Source organism: Podarcis erhardii (assembly GCF_964252035.2).
Source record: "Podarcis erhardii genome assembly, chromosome: 3".
In the NCBI taxonomy this organism is placed as follows: Eukaryota; Metazoa; Chordata; class Lepidosauria; order Squamata; family Lacertidae; genus Podarcis; species Podarcis erhardii.
The window spans coordinates 116,596,761-116,623,542 of record NC_138507.1 but is presented as its reverse complement, the minus strand read 5'-3'; the positions used below and the strand labels follow the sequence as shown (position 1 = coordinate 116,623,542).

Genomic DNA, 26,782 nt, shown 5'->3' with positions numbered 1-26,782 from the left:
GTGAAAGTGGAAAAGGAGAGGAGATAGGAGAACTTGGGCTGAAGGTGCTTCATGGCTGTTGCCTCTCCTTGCTGCAGGACCCAGCTGAAGAAGACCTAGGGGTTCAGCATCTGGTGGGGTGGGGTGCAGGTGCCTCTTCATTCAGACACAACAGGCCTATAATGGAGATGTGTGTTATCTTTGCACTTTCCTTGGGTGCATGCTGGCCCAACGTTTGGAGGGGGCAGCATAACTAAGCAGCAGAAGAAGAGTTTGGATTTGATATCCCGCTTTATCACTACCCGAAGGAGTCTCAAAGCAGCTAACAATCTCCTTTCCCTTCCTCCCCCACAACAAACACTCTGTGAGGTGAGTGGGGCTGAGAGACTTCAGAGAAGTGTGACTAGCCCAAGGTCACCCAGCAGCTGCATATGGAGGAGTGGAGACGCGAACCCGGTCGAACCCGGTTCCCCAGATTGCAAGACTACCGTTCTTAACCACTACACCACACTGGCTCTCTCTCTCTCTCTCTCTCTCTCTCTCTCTATCTATCTATCTATCTCTCTCTCTCTCCTTGTACTTCCTCTGGTTGGTTGGTTTTTTAACAAGAATTCCAACAGCAAAAAAAGTGGGGAAGATGTGTGAGAAAAGATGTATGGTTTTGTTCCAGCCCTAACCCAGTAGCAACAGAGGAAAAAAGAGAATAAGTTAGGGGCGGGAAGAAGTGTGTTTGTATAGTTCAATCCACTTAGAACAGAGTCTGGATGTTTCTGTTGGGGTGGCAATATAATGTAGGAGCTTGCAGGTAGTCAGTGCTGTGGGGAGCATATATATAACAAGATGCATTCCTGGGTTGGTGAGTGATGGGATGGAACTTCAATAAGTTATCATTGCCTTCTTTCCCACTCTACCTCAGAAAGACATACCCTCTTCTGGCATTCATAACAACTTAAAACAAAGTACGAGACTAAAAGCCCATTTTTATTGTATAATTTCAGATGGTTGGCTGTGGCTGTGAGAGGGGGACATCATGGACTCAGAACCTCTGGATTGGCTAATACACACCACACAATTGGTTGACGCTCTTCAGTCATCTATAATCATGAGAAACAGAACATCAGAATAAGAACCAAAGAGCACATTGGAAGAGTTTATAACAAAATACTAGACTCGTGTGAGATAAATTTGGCCCAGGGTTACCTAGTAAACATCATGGCCAAGCTGAACTTACTCTATTTGGCCTGAACCGCCACCCTGACCCTCAATTAGCATTAACAATCGATAATTATTAAAATTGTATACAGCATCTTGAGATTCCCCACCCCACCTTTATCAGTACTGGGTACCAAAATGCCTTTCTTTGGTTCAGAAGGGGTCACTGCCATCACAATTTATAATCTGGGCTCATGCCGCAATAACTGTACATTATCCTGAAGTAAGTCCCACTGACAACAGATGGAGTCAGAGCCAACCCAAAGGGGCTAGAGAAGAAGCAATCCCCTACAATTCAAATGTCAGTTGCAGCATTTTTTTTCTGCCCAGAGAAAGATGGGAGGGACCTTTTTTCCATAGCTATCACTCACATCAAATAGAGCCATACTTCTAAAACAGGTTGAGGAATCACCAAAGACATCTGTGAGTGCTGGAAGACTTGTTCCCTGGCTTGCAGGCCTTTTCTCACCTGGCCTAGGAAGGTGGGGCCTGGACTGACTCCAGCTACAAAAGCTGAGGCTACAGACCCTTGGGCTGGGATCTTGTTTACTGGGGGTTGTAGAAGAGTGGGGGTTTTGCTGTTATTTATATAATCTTTTTGTATCTTTGTTTTTAGATGATTCATGATTTATGTGAAAATTGCTCAGTTGGATTGTGTATTTATTGTTTATGACTGATTCTGTTCAGTTTGTAATTGTGTGATTTGTTTTCATGTTGTAAGCCACTTTGAGCATGGTTTCAACTATGGAAAGGTGGCAGCCAAATAAAATGATGTATGCATGCATGCATGCATTACTGTGAACTGTTGCCTTGAAGATAATATAATAATAATTTATTATTTATACCCTGCCCATCTGGCTGGGTTTCCCCGGCCACTCTGGGCAGCTTTCAACAAAAGATTAAAAATACATTAAAACATCAGTCATTAAAAACTTCCCTAAACAGGGCTGCCTTCAGATGTCTTCTAAACGTCAGATAGTTGTTTATTTCTTTGACATCTGATGGGAGGGCGTTCCACAGGGTGGGCACCACTATGAAGAAGGCCCTCTGCCTGGGTCCCTGTAACTTCGCTTCTCACAGTGAGGAAACTGCCAGAAGACCCTCTGAGCTGGACCTCAGAGCTGAACAATGGGGGTGGAGATGCTCCTTCAGGTATACTGGGCTGAGGCCATTTATGGCTTTAAAGGTCAGCACCAACACTTTGAATTGTGCTCAGAAACATACTGGGAGACAATGTAGGTCTTTCAAAACCGGTGTTACGTGGTCCTGGCGGCCGCTCCCAGTCACCAGTCTAGCTGCCGCATTCTGGATTAGTTGTAGTTTCTGGGTCACCTTCACCTCTTTGCCGCCACTATCACCACTTGGTAGGCTCAACGTTGAGCTCTAAGCCGTGTCCGGTCCGATTCAAAATGAGTTTTCTGCCACCAGCTCTCTAGCCATCTCAGTGATTGTTTCATCGCCCTCAGCTCTGGGGAAAACCATGGCGCTGTCCAGGCTTCATGCAATTGAAGAGGGTGCTTTGGAGCCAGACAGTCGATAGCCCTGGTTAACTCTGCATTCTAGCAGGCCACCAGGGAATCAGCTGAAAGGCCATCAACATGGGATAAAGCATCCCCTACCACTCTCTGGAAACCATTTGGATCCATTAAGTGGAGGGGGCGGACCATCCGAATTGGTCCCACACCTTCCCACTGGCGGAGGAAGGCAGGTGGGGGGGTGTGGTGCACACCGGGTGTCAGCCGTGAGGGTGGGTGACATCACCGCGCCGCCACCCCCCACAATCGCTACATGGGCGGCACCCCCAGACGCTCACTGCGCAGGCGGTAGGCTGCTAGGGATACTGCTGCTGCATACGGCTAGTGGCGCCCCTCCAGAAACTCACCACGCGGGTGGCAAGCAGCTAGGGACGCTTGCCGTGTGGGCAGCTAGCCCCACCCCATTGGCCGGCTAGCCCCACCCCCGCCCCACTCCGGGAGCTGGGGCAGATAGCTCCGTCGCTGCACCTCCCTGCAGAGGGGAAGGATCATGGAGAAGTCCAGTTGCACCAGGAAGTGATCTGACCGTGGCACTTCTTTTGTTTTTTGTCAGATTACCTACGTCAATAGAGGTAGACACCAGGTCTAAGGCATGTCAGCACTATGAGTTGGGCCAAACGTATTCAGGGACAGCCCCATGGAGGCCATGCTTTCCATGAAGTCTGGAGTGGCCCCTCGTAAGGTCGTGTCAGCATGGATGTTAAAATCCCCTAGGACAACCAAGCTAGGTGTCTCCAGCAGAACATCCGCCATGACCTGAAGCAGCTCAGGCAGGGAATCCTTGGCACAGAGAAAAATCTTACAATCTACTGCAGCAATAGAGCCCTGTACCACATGCCCCAATATTTTGGGTCTTAGTGTCACATGGGACCTTATTGCAAATGCCTGGGTGCTCGGCACACTTCTTTAGACAGTTAACTGCCATGCTGATTTCACCACCTACTCCGCAACTCTCCTTATTCTTTTCTGTCCTCTCACCAGGGCCTCTGAAATTAGAAAGTTTCCACTCTCTTCAATCAGTGGTTTTCAGTAGACTTGTATCTTAGTACCAACAGCCAGATGGGCTGGATATAAATAATAAATTATTATATTATTATTATAACACCTTGAACTTGGGTCTGTGGCAGATCTGCACCAGTGCAAATCCTGAAAACAGGGTGTTATATGCCTTTTACTGGAATCAAACAACTCAAATTATAGAGCGCCACCATTCCTCCTCATTCACCTTTTTTGGATCCTAACTCCCACATGTTCTGAGCATTGCTAAAGATGCTACTATACTGTCCTTTCACACAATAATTGGCATACCCGTTTGCTTCAGCAAACTCACTCCTACACAGGCATTCTCTCAGATTCTTCTTCACAGTTCCCATCATACTCCCAGCCTGGACCCTCCATTCCATTTAATGCAAGACTGATTTTGCAGATCACAAATGAGCACTTGAAGGAAACTTATCTTACTTTTTACAGCAGTAGATGTCGTCATGTTTTTGGCATATCACGCTTCCAGACCATTGCTTTTCATCTTCACCACACTTATCCTTGCATTTGCCATTACAAAATGGTTCTGGATATATGTTTCAAAAAGAGAGAATTGGGTTAGATGAGCAGCTAAGGATGGTGAGCTGGAAGCTGTTGAATCTCATATCCCTTAGCCATGTCCTCTGACGAGAATCTCTTGATTGCAGTTTTCTATATGGGCTGGTTCATATGTCCTATTCATTCAGCATTCATTCTGAATTACTTACACAAAGCTTATGCTGAGGTTAGGTTATATCTTTTTTAAAAAACCAAGTTTTTATTCCAATTTGTTTGTTGGAAAACAATGAACATTCATCCTGACTTGCTTGAAAGGTTCTTTTTATATGATTTCACCATGTTATCCAACCCACATTTCCATGCATTATCCCATCACTTTCCTAACCTCAGAGAGTCAGTTTCCGCTTTTAACATAGATTTGTTCAACCAGGACAACAATTAACTTATTATCCAGTTTAATTGAGCAAACCTAAATCTCTCACTATGCGTTTGAACCCCTCTTCCAAAATACCAGCAACCCACAGGCACCCAAAATTTCTTGTTTTTCCTACCTTAAATTTAGTTCACCACACCTCTCCATCGGTTTGCTTTCTTTAAGCTCTCGTGAGAATATATCACCATTTTGAAGATCTCACAAGAATATATCCGCATTTTAGCACACATTTCTCATACACATTCTTGTATAATATTTTAGCTCTGGTGCCCCCTATATTTTTGGGGTAGGGGCCAGCCCAGCCAACCACTCCCATGACCCAAAAATGTGGAGCCAAAGCGTGGAGCTGAATGTGGCATGTCTCCAGCAGCTGGCTCCTTCTTCTCCTGCTGCTGCTGCAGAGGGGAAGAAGGGGCGAAGCAGACTCCTGCTGGTGGCAGTGCTAAGCAGAGGGGGAAGCCCCGGGCCACATGGCCGCCACATTCAGCTCTGCCCTCGGCTCCTCATGATGCCTCTGGCTCTAACAATTAAACTTAAGTCACTCATACGATGCTCCATATTGTGGGTGGGGAGGGGGTGTATAAGGCTGAAAGATCTGAACTAGGAATGTAGTTCAGTTTCTTCAGCTATTTTATACCAGCTCTATTAAAAGCAAATAGCAGTAAAAAAAAAATAGGACTGTACATGCTCTACCCATCCACATTAAAAATGAATCCAGTGTCTAATTCAGCACTTTAAAGGTAAAGGTAAAGGGACCCCTGACCATTAGGTCCAGTCGTGACCAACTCTGGGGTTGTGGCGCTCATCTCGCTTTATTGGCCGAGGGAGCCGGCGTACAGCTTCTGGGCCATGTGGCCAGCATGACTAAGCCACTTCTGGCAAACCACAGCAGCGCACGGAAACGCCGTTTACCTTCCCGCCAGAGCGGTACCTATTTATCTACTTGCACTTTGACGTGCTTTCAAACTGCTAGGTTGGCAGGAGCTGGGACCAAGCAACGGGAGCTACCCCATTGCGGGGATTCAAACCGCCGACCTTCTGATCGGCAAGTCCTAGGCTCTGTGGTTTAACACACAGCGCCACCCGCGTCCCATAATTCAGCACTTTAGATCAGCCCTAATCCAATATGGAATGATATGATGCCAACTCTACCAGGATCCTCACCCCAGAAAAATTCAGGGGCAACACTAAAGCTTAATTAGCGTTTTAAAACCTAATTAAACATATAGTCAGGATGTGGAAGAAGGAGGACACATTGCTAGGTGCTGGTATATGAGGGGGGTCAACTAGACCCCTGTGAAAGCAGGCTTGAGCTGTCCACATAGCTCTTTCAGTGCATGTCACAATCTAAGCAATATGCCCCTGTACCATACCTGTGGCCCTTACTAGGAAGGGAGAGAAGAAGGAGATGATGAAGAGGAAACCATAGATCAGGCAAGATAACTTCATGGCTGAATCAACTTGCTGGAAATTCTGAGGAGGGAACAGAAGGTGCTCCTTATTTATAGGCCATTGAATGACAGCAGTCCATCAAGGGATAGAGGAGGAGTTTGAAGTGCAGGTCTGTAATGTTGGGGTGGGGAGGGGCCTTTTTCTGTCACATTCCCATCTGGACAGCTTTCAGAGGGTGCACAATGCATTAAACAAAACCAGGAGACACCAACAGTTGCACACAGTGATGCAGTTGGGCATTTTTAGAATCTAGATTTAAGACCACATGAACATAAGAAGACCACGACTGCATCAGACCGAAGCATCCTGTTATCATAGTGGCCAGACAGATATCTGAGGGAAGCCCACAAGACAAGCATGAGTATAGCAGCAACACTCTCCCAGCTTCTTATTCCCAGCGGTCGGTATTCAGTAGTGTGGTGCTAAAACTGGCCTTCCAGGTTCTCCAAAGCTTTCTTCCAATGTGAAAGAGGTTTTTCAAGGTGCCATGGGTATTTAATAATAATAATAATAATAATAATAATAATAATAATAATAATAATAATATTTCCCCAGCCACTCTGGGCAGCTTCCAACAAAAGATTAAAATACAATAATTCATCAAATCTTAAAAACTTCCCTAAACAAGGCTGCCTTCAGATGTCTTCTAAAAGTCAGATAGTTGTTTATTTCTTTGACATCTGATGGGAGGGCGTTCCACAGGGCGGGCGCCACTGCCGAGAAGGCCCTCTGCCTGGTTCCCTGTAACTTCACTTCTCGCAATGAGGGAACCGCCAGAAGGCCCTCAGCGCTGGACCTCAGTGTCCAGGTAGAACGATGGGGGTGGAGATGCTCCTTCAGGTATACTGGGCCGAGGCCATTTAGGGGTTTAAAGGTCAGCACCAACACTTTGAATTGTGCTTGGAAACATACTAGGAGCCAATGTAGGTCTTTCAGGACCTACAGAATAACCCTATAGTTTGATCAAGTCAAAGACCCATTTTGCCAGAGGTGGATTGAGGGTAGTGTAACCAGTTTGGCCACACTGGGTGCTGGTGCCACGGGGAGTGCCACAACAATGATGTTGAATGGAGCACAAGAGGTGGGGGTGCCAAATTTTACTATCACACTGGGTGCTGCTGAAATTTGAGAGCCCCAAGTGCACCACTGATCTTACCCAACATCTCATAGCAGCCAAGCAGGTGCCCACAAGCCTGACCTGACTGCAACAACACTTCCCCACTTGTGAGTCCCAGGAAATGGCAGTTAGAGGCATCCTGCCCTCAACTTAAGGCTCCTGCAGGGCCCCACTTATTTAACTTGTAATGTCTACTACTTCACTTAATTCCCAGTGCGGAAAACCGGCTGCTTCTGAGGCCCTCCTAGTCACTTTGCTGCTGAGTAGAGTCTTGGACTTCTGCCCCAAACCCAGTTTTGGTGGCGCCACTAGTTGAACCCAGGAACTTCAGCTGGCAAATGATGCTCTCTGACACTGAAATAAGGCCCCTCGCCATAGATGGCAATCTGTAAATAGCCCATGAGGAAGCCGTTGCTAATAGCCCATGAACGATCAGGATGCAGCCTGAAGGATACAGTGTTCTCTTAAATAGCCACTATTCAAAATGTATGCATTATAGTGTATTCAAGCATGTAGTTCCTGATCACCTGCAGGCATTTTGAGAGGAGGCCTGTTTGCTAGATATCTTCTAGTCTAGATTCAGACCAGGCCCAAGGATGGCAATCAGGGTTCCATTTCTTAACAGTTTTAGCAGGAAGCTACAAGGTATGGCGGGACGCAGGTGGCGCTGTGGGTTAAACCACAGAGCCTAAGACTTGCCGATCAGAAGGTTGGCAGTTCGAATCCCTGCGACGGGGTGAGCTCCCATTGTTCGGTCCCTGCTCCTGCCAACCTAGCAGTTTGAAAGCGCGTCAAAGTGCAAGGAGGTAAATAGGTACCGCTCCGGCGGGAAGGTAAACGGAGTTTCCGTGTGCTGCTGTGGTTCACCAGAAGCGGCTTAGTCATGCTGGCCACATGACCCGGGAGCTGTACACCGGCTCCCCCGGCCAATAATAATAATAATAATAATAATAATAATAATAATAATAATAATAATTTATTATTTTTACCCCGCCCATCTGGCTGGGTTTCCCCAGCCACTCTGGGCAGCCTCCAACAAAGATGAAAAATACACTAAAATGTCACATATTAAAAACTTCCCTGAACAGGGCTGCCTTCAGATGTCTTCTGAATGTCAGGTAGTTGTTTATTGCTTTGACATCTGATGGGAGGGCGTTCCACAGGGCGGGTGCCACTACCGAGAAGGCCCTCTGCCTGGTTCCCTGTAACCTGCCTCTCTCAGTGAGGGAACTGCCAGAAGGCCCTCGGAGCTGGACCTCAGTGTCCGGTCAGAACGATGGGGGTGGAGACGCTCCTGGACCGAGGCCGTTTAGGGCTTTAAAGGTCAACACCAACACTTTGAATTGTGCTCAGAAATGTGATGGGAGCCAATGTAGGTCTTTCAAGACTGGTGTTATATGGTCTCAGTGGCCACTCCCAGACAACAGTCTAGCTGCCGCATTCTGGATTAGTTGTAGTTTCCGGGTCACCTTCAAAGATAGCCCCACGTAGAGTGCATTGCAGTAGTCCAAGCGGGAGATAACCAGAGCATGCACCACTCTGGCGAGACAGTCTGCAGGCAAATAGGGTCTCAGCCTACATACCAGATGGAGCTGGTAAACAGCTGCCCTGGATACAGATTTGACCTGTGCCTCCATGGACAGCTGTGAGTTCAAAATGACTCCCAGACTGCGCACCTGGTCCTTCAGGGGCACAGTTGGTGAGTGGCAGGAAGGAGCAGGGCCCTCAGACACTCACACAGGAGAGTCCTGTGAGATGAGCACTGCAACCCCAGAGTTGGTCACGACTGGACCTAATGGTCAGGGGTGCCCTTTACCTTTACCTTTTTACAAGGTATGGCATAGCCCAGGGGTCGGCAAAGTTTTTGTGGCGTGGGCCGGTTCATGGTCCCGCAGATGCAACAGTGGGCTGGAGTGCGTGTGTGCGTGCCTGCATGCACGCACGCATGCACACATGGGCAAACACTATTTCCGGTGCTCCTTCCAGCACGTAGGAGGCGTGTGCAGCTTCCCATTGGCTGCAGGAGCTTCCTGCAGCCAATGGAAAGCCAGCCAGTGTCACAGAACGCGGTCCCCACTCTGCTCTGTGCCGGTTTAGCATGGCGCACAGGAGCCAACCGAGCGGGCGCTGGGGGTCCCCAAGCCGGTGGCGGGGGTCCATGGGCCTTGCGTTGCCCCCATGGGCCTTGGGTTGCCAACAGTTGCTGCTGCAGTCTCTCTGCTATTACCTGCTGGTTACGAGTTTCTTACTGTGCTGCTCTCGAATTCTGTGACTAGAACAAGCTTACTCAGCTCAAGACTTCATGGCCTCCACAACAATGATGGTCATTGGTCTAACACACTAGGAAGGTAACGATCATGTTGTGATATTTGCCCTAAGAACGCAGTGTCATGGTCAGACCATAATCTGGTTAAGTTTAGACTGACAAGGGCAGTTCCCCCCTGTAAGGGTGATGGGCCTGTTTGGATGGCCCACCCACAGAGATTTATGGAACCAGATATGTTCCTGGATGGTCTGGGGAATTTTCCAGTAGAGAAAGGTGGTGATTCCATTGAAGCCCTGGTCTCGCTATGAAATGGTGAGATGAAACGGGTGGTTGACATGATCACTCCTGAATGTCCTCTCCAGTGTTTTGGAGCCCAAGCAGCTCCTTTGTCCTCGGAGCTATTAAACTCTGGACTATGAAACAAGCAGATGAAGACTGGAGTCCAAGTAGTGCAAATCTTGCTCTGAAGCCAACCCAACTCTGGTAAAAACACAGAAGCTCATTTTGCAGCTCACATTGCATCCTCCAGTAGTGATCAGTGGAGTTATTTTGGATGGCCTGGAGGTTATCGACTCCCAGTATGGGGAAGGGACCTCTGCAGCCCTTGAAGACCCACTGTGACCAACTGGCTACACACTTTGAGGATAAAGTCACTTGACTTTGGCATGATCTTGACTCTGCACTTGTTACAGCTCCTGTTGAAGTACCCCGTGTTGTCTTATGTGATCAGTTTCATCTGACGCAATCAGCTGATGTCAACAAGATGTTGGTGGCAAATGCCCCCTTGACCCCTGTCCCTCCCGGCATATCAAATCTAGCAGAGAGAGAGCTGGCTGGTTGGGTCCAGAGTGTGGTTAATGCTTTGCTGCGTGAGAGGGTGGTCTACGTTGAAAGAGGCAGTGGGTGATTCCTAAAGAAACTGGCTCTGAACTCTTTGATGAAGAAGGGTTAACTTCTTCTGCAACATTCCCATCCTGGGTTGCCATACATCCAGATTTTCCCAGATGTATCCGGAATACTGCAGTTGGCACCAGTGTCCAGACATAAATCAATAAAAAATGTCCGGGAAAATCTGGCAGCACCTTTTCTTGCCACTTTCCCCATAAAAATAGCTCAAAAGCAGCATTTTTTTTTTCAAAACGATTTTGCCCAAAAAGCAAAAAGCAAAAAACATTTTCTGTCCAGATTTTCACTGTTTGAAATATGGCAACCCTACTGAGAACACTAGTTTGTTAAGTGTGCTGAGAGTTGTTATGAGATAAGTAACCATCCAACTTTCAGGAGGCATCTGAAGGCAGACCTGAATAGGGAATTTTTTATGTTCAATGTCTTGCTATGTTTTTATATATGTTGGAAGCCACCCACAGTAGAGCAGTTCATAAAAAACTATTTAAAAAAAAAATGCCTGCTCCAAAGGTCTGTCTTACTACACTAGGGATTATTTAGCTATATCTGAAATTTCATGCGTATCAGTTAATATCTTGACTCTGCTCCACTGAATCGAAATTTCAGCCTTCACGAGATAGGAAAACAGCCAAGTAAACAGCTATTTTCGTAGACGAGCGTCAAGATATTAACTGATATGCATGAAATTTCAGATAAAGCTATATAATCCCTAGTGTAGTGTAATGGTTCTAGGGGTTGCTCGTGCGTAAATCGGCGCCACGCTTGGCTGGGTTACCTGGGTGAACCCTTTCTGTTCGGACAGCCACTCACCCGTGGCTGTCTCAATCGCTGGCAGAATCCGTCAGTGGGCATTTCATGAACTTCTTCCAGCACAGAAGCTCTTTGACGCCTAGTCTCCGCCTACTCTCCCTGCGCGGAAGCCTTCTGCGCAGGGAGGGTGTGGGCAGCAGAGGACCCGGGCTCTCCCCACTGGTCTCCGGCGAGGAGTTATGGAGCCACCTCGCCAATTCCCCCATGTGCCCCCCTTCTCCACTAGTGTTACACTGATTGCCTTCCCCAGAAGATGGGCTGCTTCTCTCCCTCCTGGTACGCTCTCCGGAATCCCCCTGGAGCCCTACCCCTCTCACCTCTGGCTCCGATGTCAGTTCCCTGACATGTAGTAAGATAAGACCTTTGGAGCAGGCTTTTTAAAAAAGTTTTTTTATGAACCGTCCTAATGGGCAGGGTATTATTATTATTATTATTATTATTATTATTATTATCATCATCATTAGATAGGACATCGCTATTTTCATCGGAGAAAAGTGGTGCTTACATGCACATGATCAGAGATGATGGGGGTGGTAGGAAGGTATCATGTTGTCCATCCCTACCTTAGCAGGACAAACTTTGGAAAAGTAGCTGGTCCCTTAGGTAAACTCATAGAATTGTAGAGTTGGAAGGGACCACAAGGGTCATCTAGTCCAACCTCCTGAAATGAAGAAATATTTTGCCTGATGTGGGGTTCAAACCCCGCAACCCTGAGGTTAAGAATCTCATGCTCTACTGACTGGGTCTTCCTAGGATACACCGTGGAAAAAATCTCCTCCACAAACTACTTCTCCAAAATACAGAGGCAACAATAATATAGCTGCTAGAATACATGCTTTTTTAATTAACACGGACAATTTGATACGGAATCAGCTCCATTAAAAGCACAGCAAATCAGGAGAAGGGATTGTGGAGCGAAATAAGCTGGGTCTATGAGGGTTCAAGCCATAGAAGTAACACTGGAATCCACTGTGAGTAGCCGTGGCATTATCTGCAGCAAAGAGAAAAACACTTTCAGATTCCGCAGTCTTTAATGTGGAATTATGTAGATAGAAAAGATTTAAAAACTTAACACAAATAAATCAAAACCAGAAGCACATACTTAAATATAAAGAAAGGGTGTGGAAACACATAGTTATTTTATTTAAATCAGAGGTCGAGAACCTGTGGTCCTCCAGATATTGTTGAACTCAACTCCACCATTGGCGCCAACATAAGAAATTGTCAAAGGTGAAGGAGATCTGCAAGCTGAGAACATCTGGAGAAGCACAGATCAGCATCTCCTGATTTGAATAACTTCTGAGCAAGGTGATTTGTCGCTTCCTCATTAAAAATACAGAATAGCTAGAAATATACCTGTCATTTTTATCCCTGCCCCCCTCCCTTGAAATGTAATATCAATGTTAACAAGACAATGGATTTGTTAGTTGGAGTGGATATTGATGGCTAAAAAAAGCTTCCCTGTGGTTCTGCTCTTCTTACTCTTGCTGTTATTTAGTAAGAGTGAAATCAGTTCATTTAAACTATTTACTTCCATTAGCCTTCAGACAGCCCATAACTATGACCCAAAAAAGCTAGATGTATGCAGTGGCAGAGGGAGGTTCCTGGGCACCTGGTGCAGTGTGCCTGGGGGCAGGGTGAAACAGCCCCTGGGGTGGGGTGGGGTGGGGCGGAACTGCCCCCCAGGGGAGGGGCAGAACTGTGCAGTTCTGCTGTCTACCTGCTGCCTCCCCCCCCCCCAGCTGTAGAATGGCTAAGGCCCTATGCACGACGTGGCGCGGTGCGGCGCAGCAGTCCTGTAGGCCTCAGCCACCTTACAGCTAGGGAGAGAGAGTGTGGGCAGACAGCGCAGAGCCTGTGGGCACTGGAGATGCGTGTCTCTAGTGCTCTGCAGGCCCCGTAGTGAGTGCTGTGGGAGTTCAGAACTTAACTGGTTAAGTGTTCTGAGCTGTGCGTCACTTTCCGACGTCAGCTTTGGAAGCTGGGAGGAGTCTGGGAGGAGTCTGTATTCTTGTTGTTCTCTCTGTGTGTCTTGAGAGAGACGGACATGTTTTAACATGGCTGCAAGCAGTGATGGACAAATGTTTGAATAAAAGCTGTAAATAGACGAATCTGTCTGTGTATGCTTGCATGGAGCAAGGGAGAAAAAGACTGTTTTACACCGCTGTATGCTACTCTGCTAAGCCGTGGCCAAAGAGACAGCAGACTTTGTTGCGCAGCTGAGAAAGAAGCGTGCCGGACGCTGCAAATGACTGATTGGGATCGTAAAGCTGTCTGAGTACACGGCTCAACGGTCAAGCTATCAAGATCATTATCTCTGACAGGTTATGGGAGGTCAGTAAACGCTCGTAAAACAGTCGGTGTGAGCTCCAGGAACGCTTTGAAGTCGGCACGGAAGCTAGCTGGAGGTTGGAAGCTGCATTCCTTGAGTCTAGCCTAATGCCGGGAAGCAGAGGGAGTTTTTGCCTGCTTCCGAGAGACAGTGAGAGCTTCTGATACAGAGAGCTGGCGGGAGCTGGAAGCTAAGAGCAGCTGAGTCGTTTCTCCACGGAAGGGTGAGGCAGAGAAGCTGTACCTGATCGTAAGTAAGCTTGGGCCCCCTTGGGAGAACGGGAGAATATGGCAGAGAGCCAGGATATGCCGGTGGAGAAGCTCACTTTAAAAAGTTGGGCAACCTGGAGCAGAAGAATAAGGGGCTGGTTCCTGGTCCATGGGCTTTGGGAAGCAAGCCAGAGGGAGCCAAAAGCACCACCCCTTAGCTGGGACGATAGCCAGCAGAAAATGCTTCAGAGAGAGCTGGATATGCTCAGAGCATGCATTCATGCATCGCTGAAACCTCATTTAGAGGGTGTACAGTCAGCAAGGGCTGCCTGGGATGTGCTGAAGGGCTTGTGTGAAGCTTCAGCAGAAGGCCAGAGCCCTGGAGACGCTGGGCTGGCAGGCCCATTTCCCGATGGGAGCGCTGGTGAGCAGATCGGGGGGGCGAAGAGTTCCAAAGGCAAGTTTAAGAAACTTTCCACTGTTGCTGAAGCGAAGAGTGCCTTCAGGGCGGGCCAGGCTGGTGGGAGGCGCCGTTCCAGAAGGAGGAAGGCCAGGCCAGCTGGGAGGAGCCCCAGGCAGTGTTTTTCCACTGGAGTTCAACATCTGCGTGGCAGTTGCCCCCTCCGGAGCACAGAGCCGAGGCAGGATGTTTGCAAGGACACTTCCCATGGGAATCAAGCGGGTTTCCATGGCAACAGGCCTGGGAAGACAGGCAGGCGTGGAACTGAGCCAGGTGGCCGTGGTAAACAACAGGAAGAGGCTTATCAAGTCTCCGCGAGTATGGCATTGTTCGAAAGCGGCCGAATGGAAAATTTTGAAATGGCTTTTGTCATTGACTCTACAGCTAACCGCAACATGGTTCCAGAGACCCCTGCAGTCGAGATGTGGAATTGCACGGCAGTTCCAAAAGGACAAAGGACTGATAAGTTTGCTAATGCCTATTTTTCTGTTTTGCAGGAACAGATGGGTTTTTGTATTGTCCCAGAGGCGGATCATTGTTTGTTATCTGTGCCTTATTTGTTGAAAAAAGGGTTTCAGGTTTGTTTTGAAAATGATGTCTGCACAATCTCCAAAGGGGAGAGGGTACTTGCCAAGGTTAAGAAGGGGCAGAATGATCTTTTCATTCTTAAAACGTCTCTTGGGGGTGAGGGGAAGGTTGAGAGAGCACAGGCGCAGCGTGCTACAGTTCCCACTCATGTTCAATGTGCTTGTGCGTGGCATCAGAGGACCAATCATAGTCCTGTAGAGGAGCTGCAAGTGCTTCCTGAGGTTACCAGAGGGTGTAAAATTAGGGATTGTGGACGTGCCATTAATTGCACCACTTGCAGACAGGCAAAGGTGAAAGGGTGCAGTTACCCAAAGGTGGAACGGGTTGCCACTAAACCTTTTGAGCTGGTTCACATAGATTTGGCCGGTCCTGTCAAGGAACCAAGTCTGGGAGGGGCCAGGTTTCTGCTAACTTTTTTGGATGATTTTTCGCAGAGCACCTGGACCCACGGCCTCAAATCCAGGGACGATGCAGCCCAGCTGATCAAGAGCTGGATTGAGGGGGTGGAACAGAGATTCTCCACCAAGGTGCAAGCAATCGTCAGTGACAGGAATGCTAGGTACACTGGTTCTGCTTTGCAGCAGTTCTTTCACAGAAGAGGGATACGTCACACAGTTACTTCACCCAGTAAGAGGGGGGTGGCAGAGCTGAGAAGTGAAGCTCTGGTTAAGGCTGGACAGGTGATGCTGAAAGAAGCCAGGTTACCTCCAAAGTTTTGGCTGGAGGGAATCCGTTGTGTGTCGTTCACCTGGAATCGTGTCTACAACTCACTGGTAGGTGACACACCGTACTCGTTGTTGAATGGCAGAAAATCTCAGGTTCATTTTCTGCGCAAGTTTGGATCTCCTGCGGTTGTCCCTGTGCCTAAGGCTTTGCAAGGGCCAGATGGAGCCAAAGTCCAGAAAATGATCTTCTGTGGGTATGAGCCAGACGCTCGTGCTTGGAGATTTGCTTACCCGTCAGGTGATCAGAGTAAGGTGCTGGTCAGTAAACACGCTGAATTCTGTCAGCAGGATGAAAGGCCAAAGATTTCTGCACAGCGTGATGTTCTTTCAGAATGTCTCTCTGATCCAGAGGACAGTTCTGTTGAGGAGGAAGAAGAGGCTGAGTCTGCTGATGACGACCAGGTCACTGACCAGGGTCAGGAGCAGGGTGGGGCGTCTCCACAAGTTGTTAGGAAAGGACAGCCCAAGAGTGAGCCTAGTTCTCCTGTAAGTGTAATGGAGAGGATTCGAAGACGCTTTAAGTCAGAGGGGGAATCCTGTGATGCAGAGGACAAACCTGCTGGTGACAGTGAGCCAGAGGAAACACCAGAGTTTGTGCCTAGGCGATCCAGTCGCACAACCAAGGGTATTCCACCTGAGAGGTACCAGGCCACAGGTACGTGGGTAAGTTTCGCACAGTGCGATTCTGAGAGTTGTGAGGTGATTCCACAGATGCCCAACAGGTACGCCAAGGTAGGGCGCAAGGCATTGGGGAAGGGATTGATCTCACAGGGTGTTGCTGAAGATGTTACACAGGTTTTGTCAGAAAGCAACGCAAGGGGGTGTGTGGGAGTTCAGAACTTAACTGGTTAAGTGTTCTGAGCTGTGCGTCACTTTCCGACGTCAGCTTTGGAAGCTGGGAGGAGTCTGGGAGGAGTCTGTATTCTTGTTGTTCTCTCTGTGTGTCTTGAGAGAGACGGACATGTTTTAACATGGCTGCAAGCAGTGATGGACAAATGTTTGAATAAAAGCTGTAAATAGACGAATCTGTCTGTGTATGCTTGCATGGAGCAAGGGAGAAAAAGACTGTTTTACACCGCTGTATGCTACTCTGCTAAGCCGTGGCCAAAGAGACAGCAGACTTTGTTGCGCAGCTGAGAAAGAAGCGTGCCGGACGCTGCAAATGACTGATTGGGATCGTAAAGCTGTCTGAGTACACGGCTCAACGGTCAAGCTATCAAGATCGTTATCACCTGCCATTTTGACACCCTGTACTCAGAGTGACACCCGGGGCATGCTGCCTCCCTCACCGCCACCCCCATACACCCCTGGATGTATGCGGCCAGTCCCTGACAAATGCTAAAATTTGGGGCAGAATTGGGTGTTGTGTGGAATATCCGGTGGGCAAAGCCCTCGTGCACCTTCATTTCACTTCTGTATTATGTCTGTCACAGAGATCTGGGTCCTTTTGCCTTCCTGTTGTGTTGAACATCATAACCGAGAGACCACAATAAAGTTGCCCAGGTGATAGGATCACCTTCCCAGTCTTACGGCTCTGTGCTGCAGTTCAGCACCAATATTTCAGAAAGCATCATCAATCCACAGTCAGTCAATTGCTCCTCCAAGCATCCTTCACTGATGAAGTGTTGAGGCAGTCAGTGAAGAAGCACGGCTGGTGACTCAAACAAATGAGGCATCTGTTGTTAAGTATGGGGACGCAGGTGGCGCTGTGGGTTAAACCACAGAGCCTAGGACTTGCCGATCAGAAGGTCGGCGGTTTGAATCCCCGCGACGGGGTGAGTTGCTCGGTCCCTGCTCCTGCCAGCCTAGCAGTTCGAAAGCACATCAAAGTGCAAGTAGATAAATAGGTACCGCTCCGGCGGGAAGGTAAACGGCGTTTCCATGTGCTGCTCTGGTTCACCAGAAGCGGCTTAGTCATGCCGGCTACATGACCGGAAGCTCCCTCGGCCAATAAAGCGAGATGAGCACCGCAACTCCAGAATCGGCCACAACTGGACCTAATGGTCAGGGGTCCCTTTACCTTTACCTTTTATATGTATTGATGAAGGTTTAAAATGGAAAATACCCAAAAGTATATTGCTAACGCTGGGGGTTTTCGACAAGAGTTTTCTAAATATCTCCGAGCTCCTTGCAGAGTTGATGATTAACAAACTGACTGTTGTTCTCTGGTAGCTAACATGTGAGGGTTGTAAACCTCGGAACATGCGAGAGGTATTGGGTTGCGTTCTTGATTTTGAAAGGAGTTGCCTCTGACTCTTTGTCTCCCAAACTCAGATGCAAATGGAGGTGTGTCTCCGGATGCTACTGGGAGAACAATGCAAGTAAATAGCTCTCCTGAACAACGGGGGAGCAAGCAGCCTGGAGGCTGCAAAGCAGCCGAGAGAGAGAGGGTGGCGTGAGGTTTGCTTATTATTTCTTTCATATTTTGCAAGATGCTGAACCTGTGCTGGCCAGCACAATATATTTTATGGATATTGTCAGAGCTGCCTCTAGGTCCCAGCTCACAGAGGACCAACGCCCGGTTGATGTAATGTACAAAAGTCTTTATTGAAGTTTAGTTTCCATTTCAAACCCCAGAGCGTGCAGCCCTACGTCTTGGCCCTAGACCGGCGAAGTCCCCTCTGAGTCACTGCCCCTTCCGCACCAGTTTAAGATCCTAGCCCGGCTCCACCTCCTGCACTGTTCCTTCCTCCTCTGGGTCCTTCTGCCCCCTGGGGTTTCCTCCCTCCTGGACTCTTCTGACGCTGACCCCCCTGAGTCTTGCCCTTCCTTCCGGCGGGCTTTAGGACCTGGCTCCCTATCCGGGCTACCTGCTGTGCCGCTTGCCTGTACATTTGAACTTGGCGCGCGCGCCCAGCCGGTGACTTTCCTCTTGACCGTTTCCCCGCTCTCCGATGGAGGCGTGGCCAATCCTGACTCATCTCCTCTCTCTGGTGGTGAGAAGACTGGTCCCGATGCCTGGGACTCCTCCCCCCCCACTACGCTCTGGTGGGGACGCTGGTCCTGATTTCCAACTGCTGCTCAGGGAGTCCCCGCTGGCCCCTTCCTTCTGGGGTTTCCCCCTTGGCACCCCCCTTGCCCTGGCCATCGGCGCTCCTCTCTGTGAATCTTCCGATTCGCTGGAGAGACTCGTGGAATCTCTCTGACCACTGTCACTGCCTACACCCCCCTCGGATTCCTCCTCCTCACTCTCCATTTGCTCCTTCTCCTGTGTCTCTGCTCCTGAACCCCTGACAGATATTTTTGATGTTTAAATTCTGTTTTAAAGAAAGTTCTGCCAGTAAAACTTTGAATAATGTTTTCATGGGTCTGGACAATGCTTCACTTCCAAAGGAGTTAGTTCTTCTGCTTCCAGTCACTTCAAACGGCAAAATATTTGATATCTTCAACATCTGTTACAGGCACGAGAACACACCAATCTATTTTTCCTACTAGTTAGCAGCATCCCTACTTATTATGTTGTTATGTACTGAGTTGAATAGGATCCAAAATGCAGCAGTCTGATTGGTCCTAGAACAATAGGATTCAGAATGCAGTAGTCTGATTGTCCTAGAACAATGCAGCAGTATGATTGGTCCGCAGGAGCCACCCAATCCAGCTCCAGGTGGAAGTGAATCCGCAACCTGATTGGCCTACAGTAGAACCCCAGAATTAACCAATCACGTGCAGTCCATTGAAGAAGAAGAAGAAGAAGTGTTTGGATTTGATATCCCGCCTTTCACTCCCTTTAAGGAGTCTCAAAGCGGCTAACATTCTCCTTTCCCTTCCTCCCCCACAACAAACACTCTGTGAGGTGAGTGGGGCTGAGAGACTTCAGAGAAGTGTGACTAGCCCAAGGTCACCCAGCAGCTGCATGTGGATCAGTGGAGACGCGAACTTGGTTCACCAGATTACGTGACTACCGCTCTTAACCACTACACCACACTGGCTCTCATTGTGTAAATAATGTATATAAAGCAGATATTTTGGGGAAACATTCATTCCTCCTCATTACTATGAGCTGAATAAAGAGCATGAAATCCACTCTCGACTCCAAGTATATTTCATGTGCTGAACAGGAAAAAAATATGCTGTTCTTATTCCCTGCAGGATACATTAATATTTATTAAAAGCCAGCTGGGATTCTGGCTTAGGCTAAGGCTGCTCCAAACAGGCTTATACAGAAAGAACCGACAGACAAAACAATGTTGACAATAGGACAAACACTTTTTCTAGAATCCTTACCCCTTATTTGCAGCAACGTATGTAACGTTCACACTCTCCAATTTGTCGTGTATGGTGCGGGCAAGAATGGTGGCAGCTGCCATGAGCACGATGACATTCACGATATGTCTTTGGCCATGCGAGTGCTGTACCAAAAGAAATAAAAGAACTGCATTTTCATCCCCACTCCAGCTAATAGCAGACTCAGCTGGCGAGTGCCAACAGGACAATAGCCAAAATAATAGAAGGGGCCATAGCTGGCTGGCCAGAAAACTGAACAGGTGTACACCAGCCTGTAACATGTGGGTTAACCCTCTCATACTGAACTTGAGTGCCCCCTTCCCTATTGGAAACCACCACCACCCCAAAGACAGGAATGGTTTAAGCCATGGGTAGGCAAACTAAGGCCCGGGGGCTGGATCCGGCCCAATCGCCTTCTAAATCCGGCCCGCAGATGGTCCGGGAATCAGTGTGTTTTTACATGAGTAGAATATGTTCTTTTATTTAAAATGCATCTCTGGGTTATTTGTGGGGCCTGCCTGGTCTTTTTACATGAGTAGAATGTGTGCTTTTATTGAAAATGCATCTCTGGGTTATTTGTAGGGCATAGGAATTCGTTCATATATTTTTTCAAAATATAGTCCGGCCCCCCACAAGGTCTGAGGGACAGTAGACTGGCCCCCTGCTGAAAAATTTTGCTGACCCCTGGTAAGCTCATTCAGGGGACTTCTCAGCAACACAAGCATATGCAGATTAGAAGGGGGGGTGTTTTCCTAATAAGAAAACAATAACCTGAAGATCACTTGAGCAACCTGAAAGAAAAGCCACTCTGGGTGGCTTCCAACATACATAAAAACATAATAAAACATTAAACATTTTAAAAAACAAAAAACTCCCCTGTACAGGATTGCCTTCAAATGGCTCGGGGGTTGGATAACTCCATAACCTCCAACATTTCTCCAGGGAAAATAGGGACATCCTAAGGAAAAGTGGGACATTCTGGGATCAAAGGAGAAACCCCGATGGCTGAGATCAGGGACATCCCTGGAAAATAGGGACACTTGGAGGGTCTCCAATCCTAGCCTGACTGCACTGGCTACTAATTAGCTTCTGGACCCAACTCAAAATGCTGGTTTTGACCCTCATTATGTAGTTTTGGGATGCAGGTGGTGCTGTGGGTTAAACCACAGAGCCTAGGACTTGCCGATCAGAACGTCGGCAGGTTCGAATCCCCATGACGGGGTGAGCTCCTGTTGCTTGGTCCCTGCTCCTGCCAACCTAGCAGTTCGAAAGCACGTCAAAGTGCAAGTAGATAAATAGGTACCCCTCCAGCGGGAAGGTAAACGGCGTTTCCGTGCACTGCTCTGGTTTGCCAGAAGTGGCTTTGTCATGCTGGCCACATGACCCGGAAGCTGTACGCCGGCTCCCTCGGCCAGTAAAGCAAGATGAGCGCCACAACCCCAGAGTCAGTCATGACTGGACCTAATGGTCAGGGGTCCCTTTACCTTTATGTAGTTTTAGGCACCAGGCAAAAACGTTCATCCTCGTGCAGGCCTTTGGCTGATTAATATCCTACAGCCTTTTAAATGGATAGAATCATAGAATCATAGAGTTGGAAGAGACCACAAGGGCCATCGAGTCCAACCCCCTGGCAAGCAGGAAACACCATCAGAGCACTCCTGACATATGGTTGTCAAGCCTCTGCTTAAAGACCTCCAAAGAAGGAGACTCCACCACACTCCTTGGCAGCAATTTCCACTGTCGAACAGCTCTTACTGTCAGGAAGTTCTTCCTAATGTTTAGGTGGAATCTTTTTTCTTGTAGTTTGGAACCATTGCTCCGTGTCCGCTTCTCTGGAGCAGCAGAAAACAACCTTTCTCCCTCCACTATGTGACATCCTTTTATATATTTGAACATGGCTATCATATCACCCCTTAACCTCCTCTTCTCCAGGCTAAACATGCCCAGCTCCCTTAGCCATTCTTCATAAGGCATCGTTTCCAGGCCTTTGACCATTTTGGTTGCCCTCCTCTGGACACGTTCCAGTTTGTCAGTGTCCTTCTTGAACTGTGGTGCCCAGAACTGGACACAGTACTCCAGGTGAGGTCTGACCAGAGCAGAATACAGTGGCACTATTACTTCCCTTGATCTAGATGCAATACTCCTATTGATGCAGCCCAGAATTGCATTGGCTTTTTTAGCTGCCGCGTCACACTGTTGGCTCATGTCAAGTTTGTGGTCAACCAAGACTCCTAGATCCTTTTCACATGTACTGCTCTCAAGCCAGGTGTCACCCATCTTGTATTTGTGCCTCTCATTTTTTTTGCCCAAGTGCAATACTTTACATTTCTCCCTATTAAAATTCATCTTGTTTGTTTGGCCCAGTTCTCTAATCTGTCAAGGTCGTTTTGAAGTGTGATCCTGTCCTCTGGGGTGTTAGCCACCCCTCCCAGTTTGGTGTCATCTGCAAATTTGATCAGGATACCCTTGAGTCCATCATCCAAGTCGTTGATGAAGATGTTGAATAAGACGGGGCCCAAGACAGAACCCTGTGGCACTCCACTAGTCACTCTTCTGGACATGTGGGAAGGGGAAGGCTTATTGTTTTGCCGGTTTGATTTTAATTATTTACTTGTTTTTATCCTGTATTTTATTCTGTGAACCACCCTGAGACCTTATGATGAAGGGCAATATATAAATCAAATCAATCAATCAATCAAAGCACTACACTCTGGGTGGTTACAGAACTAAGAAAATGCAAGATTTGTCTTATGCACAATGGTGAAAGAGTGGAAATTTATTAACTGTAAGGCATGCTTGAGCTTGAGAATGTTGATCTCCTGGGACTGTCCTCATGGGAGTAAGGGCTCCCTATCTAAGATATGGAAATATTACTTACTAGCCTGGTTCCTATAGAGCAGGTACAGGCAATCAATGGGTCTCCAGTTGTTGCTGGACTCTCCCAACCTCCCACCCTCCCAGACTGGGCTGTGGCTATGCTGACTGAGGCTGATGGGAACTGGATTCCCAAGACATCTAGGAGCCCATTGGTGGTCCACCATACAGCAGAGCATGGAAGCAGCAGCTACATACCCTCCCCAAGTCCACATTTGTGGATCATCAATTGAAAACTCACCTGGAGCAGCCATCAGCACAAAGAAGAGAACAGCTGTAAGGAAGGCAAAGATCTTCATGACTGAACAATTGGATGGGGTGTCAGGAGACAGCAGGATGGAGAGGTGCTGGAAAGGTCCTTGTATTTATAGGGCAAAGGGGAGTGTTCGTATCATGGTATGATGATCTTGTGGGTGCTGCTTGTGGGTTGCTGCAATCTAATGATGGTATTATTATGCAAGTATATTCCTAGTTACTTGGAAAAGTATTTCTAGGGAATACATAGCCCCAATACAACAGCCAGTTCTTGACCTGGCTGTTAATGTAATTAACTATCCTCAAGCACGAAAACAATATTTTAAAAATATCATTACATGTAATTATCTAGATAGGGCATGGAGATAAGGCAGCATATTGTTACAAAAGTTAGGTGCCACCCCTACTCTCGGCTGAGCTGCAGCAAGTTTCCAAGGAGTTCCAGGCACTCACCCAGGGTCTATGGCAGGGGTCAGCAAATTTTTCCAGCAGAGGGACAGTCCACTGTCACTCAGACCTTGTTGGGGGCCGGACTATATTTTGAAAAAAATATATGAACGGATTCCTATGCCCCCACAAATAATCCAGAGATGCATTTTAAATAAAAGGACACAGTCTACACACAGATTCCCTGACCATCCGCGGGCCAGATTTAGAAGGCGATTGGGCCGGATCCGGCCCCCAGGCTTTAGTTTGCCTATCCATGGTCTATGGTCCTTTGGAGAACTGAGACACGGCAGAGACTGTATTCCACCACTGACCTGCAGTCTCACCATCTAACAAAGGTATGTGTGGGAGGCAGAAGCCATTTCAGCCTAAAGTCCATTTCTCCTGATTCTGCCCCAGAATCTTAAATTGGGGGCAGCCATCTTTTTCTCTCAACGCAGGAAATGGTCGCATGGCATAAATGGTGGCCATTTCCAGAGGGGGTTTTTTGCGACCGCACACACAAACACACACAAATATTTTGCAAATCCCCACAAAAACCTCCCTTTCCAGCTGCTCCAAGCAGATAGAAATTTCATCTTCTCCATGTTTATATTTGGATTTGAAGCTTCTCAGGTTATGGACCTGAGCTGTGCAAGGCCCCATTCATGTTGGCGTTGTAGCAGCAGCATTAGTAGTAGCAGCAGTAACAAGAACAGCAGTTCTCATCCACATGAGATAACAAGTGGTTAACATCTTGTTAGCCTTTAATTTTTAAAAGCAGATGTAGATGAATGGTGAGCAATGACAAACCTAGACAGCATCTTAAAAAGCAGAGACATCACCTTACCAACAAAGGTCCGTATAGTTAAAACTATGGTTTTCCCAGTAGTGATGTATGGAAGGCTGATCGCCGAAAAATTGATGCTTTTGAATTATGGTGCTGGAGGAGACTCTTGAGAGTCCCATGGACTGCAAGAAGATCAAAACTCTCCATTCTTAAGGAAATCAGCCCTGAGTGCTCACTGGAAGGACAGATCCTGAAGCTGAGGCTCCAATACTTTGGCCACCTCATGAGAAGAGAAGACTCCCTGGAAAAGACCCTGATGTTGGGAAAGACTGAGGGCACAAGGAGAAGGGGACCACAGAGGACAAGATGGTTGGGTAGTGTTCTCGAAGCTACCAGCATTAGTTTGACCAAACGGCGGGAGGCAGTGGAAGACAGGAGTGCCTGGCGTGCTCTGGTCCATGGGGTCACAAAGAGTCATACACGACTTAATGACTAAACAACAACAACAACAAGGATGAATGGTGACCATCATTTCAGAATCTGAGCAAACCTTTCAATGCAAGGTTCCCAAAAGCCCCTTACCTGGTCATCACCTGTGCTAAGCATAGCTTTCCACCAGCAGCAGCCAGTAACCACAAGGAACACTTGCCAAAGAACCTGCTTTTCTTCTCTTTTGTAGCCCAAAGGGATGTAAGGATTCACCTTGAGCAGAACAACTGGTAACATTTTGATCGGTTGCTTAACCAAATCAAAAATTGAACTGGATCGTGTTTCTTACCCACCCCCAGGGGAGATCTCTTCTCACCCACTCCCTGCTCTTGGTGGGGGCCCTTGCATATCATTCCCATCTCCCCCACAACTCCCCTCCCCACACACACACAAAGGATGGGAGGGAGGGGGGTCTAAATTGGTCAATTTTAGTTTCTTTCCTGGTCCCTCCAGCTGACCCATTCATTCAACAACCATGCAGATTTGCTTGCACAAAGCCGAGTTTAGAGTATTGGCCCTTCTACATTGGCTTTGGTTTTGGTTTCTTTGCAGATATATCCTGCAACATGTCAATAGTTCATTGGTGGTGGGTTTATACCGGACCATCCATGCATCATTCCACCTTATACTTCCAGAATTTAAGCCTCTCTACACTGCATTCACCCTTCTACTTGTGACCCCCACTCTCCTGTTCTAGCTGTATAAAGGTAAAGGGACCCCAGACCATTACGTCCAGTCGTAGCCAACTCTGGGGTTGGCTCATCTTGCTTTATTGGGCGAGGGAGCCGGCGTACAACTTCCGGGTCATGTGGCCAGCATGACTAAGCCGCTTCTGGCGAACCAGAGCAGCACACGGAAACGCCATTTACCTTCCCGCCGGAGCTGTACCTATTTATCTACTTGCACTTTGACATGCTTTCAAACTGCTAGGAGCAGGGACTGAGCAATGGGAGCTCACCCCATTGCAGGGATTCGAACTGCCGACCTTCTGATAAACAAGTCCTAGGCTCTGTGGCTTAACCCACAGCGCCACCAGCTGTATGGGTTTTGCTAATTGTTGGTGGGGGGGAATTTTGGGGAGGGACACCAATCAGCCTATGTCTCCTCTTTTTTTGCCAATTTTATACTGTTGTCTGTATGACTGGAGTGGTGCTTAATAATTTGGCTTCTTGACATTTGGTCTGGGTGGCTGGGTAGACTTAAGAAACTATCAGATTAATATCTGAGCCGGTTTGGGCTTTGGCCTGTCAGGTGCATCAGGGTGAATGTGGGTCAGCTGGGCCATGTTACATGTTATGATTGGCTTATTTGTCAAACCTTGCTGCATGTGTCATGAAATGGGATTGATTAGATCAGCCTATTATCCCAGCTCACTTGCCCAGACTTGTTTGATTGGACAATAGGTTCCTTTATGTTGATCAACAGATCCTCTTTTAATGTTTTGATAAGTATAACCTGTTACGGTCAAACCTCGGTTCACGAACGGCTTCATTTTGAAACGTTTTGGCTCCTGAACGTCAATGCTCCGGTTTTCAAACATTTTTTGGAACCCAAACATCTGTCACTGCTTCCGCTTGAGTGCAAGAAGCTCTTGCAACCAATTGGAAGCCGCACCTTGATTGTCGAACGTTTTGCAAGTTGAATGGTCTTCCAGAACAGAAGACCCATATTTCGGTTTGCCTCAAGTTGTCTTTCAGTGCGATGGCAATGCTACCATCTGGAGGCGAGATTCCAGCACGACAAAAATGGGGGGAGGAAACTGTCAAGCAGGAGATCGCTTTCCTGAGCCGCCCCTTCAAGCTTCTAATAACACACATAGGCACCGAACGGGTTATCAGGCTTTACTGAGTTCTTCTCTGGCACCAGCTACAGACATCAAACGGCAGTCTAATCTACAACGTGCTCTCTCCCTCCTCTCGGCAAGTTAACTCAAAGATTTATGGGGCCAAGGAAGGCTGGCAGCCTGATTTTAATGTGTTCTTAATCTTTGTTGGTGCTGGAGAAGACTCTTGAGAGTCCCATGGACTGCAAGAAGATCAAACGCATCCATTCTTAAGGAAATCAGCCCTGAGTGCTCACAGGAAGGACAGATCCTGAAGCTGAGGCTCCAATACTTTGGCCACCTCGTGAGAAGAGAAGACTCCCTGGAAAAGACCCTGAT

General features: G+C 47.8%; 2 long non-coding RNA genes across 2 annotated transcripts; both read right to left on the bottom strand.

Annotated features, from left to right (window-relative positions):
• Nucleotides 1–939: 939 nt before the first annotated feature.
• Nucleotides 940–5,437, bottom strand: LOC309338049. The gene is made up of 2 exons (XR_014154628.1): nt 4,188–5,437; nt 940–1,073 (listed from the first exon to the last, which is right to left on the bottom strand). It is a non-coding gene; the product is annotated as an uncharacterized lncRNA (long non-coding RNA).
• Nucleotides 5,438–12,066: 6,629 nt separating this feature from the next.
• LOC309338021 lies at nt 12,067–23,052 on the bottom strand. Its single transcript, XR_014154579.1, has 3 exons — nt 22,903–23,052; nt 19,788–19,912; nt 12,067–12,240 (listed from the first exon to the last, which is right to left on the bottom strand). It is a non-coding gene; the product is annotated as an uncharacterized lncRNA (long non-coding RNA).
• Between the last annotated feature and the right edge of the window lie 3,730 nt (nt 23,053–26,782).